General features: G+C 47.4%; 1 protein-coding gene and 1 non-coding gene across 4 annotated transcripts in view; one reads left to right on the top strand and one right to left on the bottom strand.

Moving 5' to 3' along the window:
• The window catches only part of Usp3 (ubiquitin specific peptidase 3), a 93,632-nt gene that overhangs the window by 77,449 nt on the left and 13,985 nt on the right, over positions 1-2,198 (top strand). The gene's annotated exons all lie outside the window — the stretch shown is intronic.
• Positions 588-713, bottom strand: LOC111816112. Its single transcript, XR_002820618.1, has one exon. It is a non-coding gene; the product is annotated as a small nucleolar RNA SNORA11 (small nucleolar RNA).

The raw sequence follows: 2,198 nt of genomic DNA, 5'->3' as shown, positions 1-2,198 counted from the left end.
GCTGCGCCTGGGCTGGGACTGGTCCCGCCGGTGCAGGGTAGCAGGAAGCTCTCCACACACTCACTGGACCTGGGCTAGGACTGGGTCTCATGTTGTTGGTATTTAATATTTAAATATTAGTTCTTCTAAGAAATGTGTGATTGTATATTCTTTGTTGTCATTTTGTAGTGTTGTTGTCTTAAGGAGATTCAGCCATGACTGGTTGCAAATATTGAACAAGAATAGCGCAGTGTATTTTAATTTTGCTCAGAACAGTAATTTAAATTTCTTTTATAAATACCAGGTATTTTGAATATGAAAGTTACCTGAAATTTTGATGTGTGTATTTTTGAAAGAGATTTTTCTAGAATGTTGAAGTTGGGTGCTTTAGAGGCATGTGCTTCTTGCCAGTCTTTGCCGTGTTATGAGCATGGTTTGTTGTTGTTGGAAAGAATTGTTTTTATTGTTAATTCATTGAAAATAGAAATTCAGTCTTCTCGGACTACCACAGGTCACCCGTGGATACAGTGGGCAGCCTCACGATGTCCACCTCCCTCCCTGAGTGCTACAGAGCTATCCAGAAGCCACATGGAAGTGTATGGAGTATGTGTTTTGGGACATTTGCTTAAAGGGACGTCACACGTTTTGTGCCCCTGTCACAGTGGCCCTAAATTCCCGTTGTGTGTAGTAAACAGAGAAGCCGTTCTTCAGGCCGCCTGCTCCGAGCACACCCTAACAATCATGGTGACTTTATGGTTACAGATTGTGTGTGGACACTGCTAGAGCACAAAGGAGCACATAACGCATGGGGTGTGTCGCTCGTGCGTGTGTGGCACCACGCACGTGCTGTGCGTCCTGAGACGTCCATTTCATTATTTGGCACGCTCGCTTTTGAGTGTGCCTATTCCTTTTGGAGCCCTGTTCCTTCTGTCTTTTCTCTTGAGTCCGGGGTGTAATGTCATCTGAGCGCATGCGTCAAGTACCTTCTCCGTGATTGTTCTTTATTTGAACATCTATCTTTAGGGCTTGGGTACCTGGCACTTACGGTCTTCATCAGGCCGCACTTTGTGAAGAGAAAGCTGCCGTGCTTTCCTGTGCTCTGCGCTGCAGGGCTGGCCTCGGCCGGCCCCCACCCGGAAGGCGCTGCAGGGCTGGCCTCGGCCTGGCCCCACCCGGAAGGCGCTGCAGGGCCCTGCACTCAGGTGCCCGCAGCGTGCGGCAGCTCTGTGCTGCCCTCTCTGTCTGGAAGGAAGAGGGCCAATCTTGTCTGAGGTCAGGCCAAGTGACAACAAGGACCTGCTTTACAGTTGGAGCTCTGTTCCTTCTGTCTTTTCTCGTGAGTCCGGGGTGGCACAGGGATAACAGTTTTTCAGAAATCCATCTCTCATTGGTTTGCAAGGACTCTTGGTGTGACGTTGCTGAAAGATGGATACAAAGCAGCACCCCTGAGTGCCAGGGGGATCCCCTTAACCTGAGTGTGAAAGGCTGCAGAGGGAAGGCTGAAGCCGGGTCGTGCAGCAGGGAAGGAAGGCAGCCGAGGTCTGCTCAGCCTGACATATTATATCCTACAGGTTAAGGCTTGCAGAGAAGCCAAAGAAATAATTTTTAAAAATTGAATTATAGGGAACACACATTATCTTTTTTTATGGCTTGCCCAATTTGGAATAAAAAATAAAGCCAGGTAGGATCATGTAAAAGAAGAGGGTGTAAATTGTGCTGAGTCAGAATCAGAAAAATTCCAAGTCTTATTAGAAGAACCAGAGACTGTTTTCTGATAAGTTCTGTAACTTAAAACAGAAACTCATAATGTACACCAGTATAGAACTGCTACTGTTCTAAAATCTCATGCAGGTTATAGAAAACGTGTCTGTAATGGTCTTAGAAACCTGATGTAAGAAGGGCTGGCCAAATAGGTCAGCAGATTAAAGCACCTGCAAGCAGGCGCAGGGGCCGGGGGTTCCCCAGGCCTACCATGCCGCCCCGCCCCTGGGGTGCGCTGAGACGTGATGGAGGCTGGGCGTGGTGGTGCATGTCTGCAATCCTAGCTCTTGGGAGGCTGGAAACAGGAGAATCACGGAGTTTGATCTCGTACTGAGACCCTGAACAGTCTACTCTGTAGGCCCTTCCCTAAAATACAGGGGAAAAAAAAAAGAAATGATGTAAGAGATCATGGTGTGGTTGAAAAATTCATATATTATGCATCAGGCAGGTTTTTTTTT

This window comes from Octodon degus, unplaced genomic scaffold (assembly GCF_000260255.1).
Source record: "Octodon degus isolate 3935 unplaced genomic scaffold, OctDeg1.0 scaffold00026, whole genome shotgun sequence".
Taxonomy (NCBI): Eukaryota; Metazoa; Chordata; class Mammalia; order Rodentia; family Octodontidae; genus Octodon; species Octodon degus.
The sequence above is the reverse complement of the archived record's forward strand: the minus strand, read 5'-3'. Positions and strand labels throughout refer to the sequence as shown.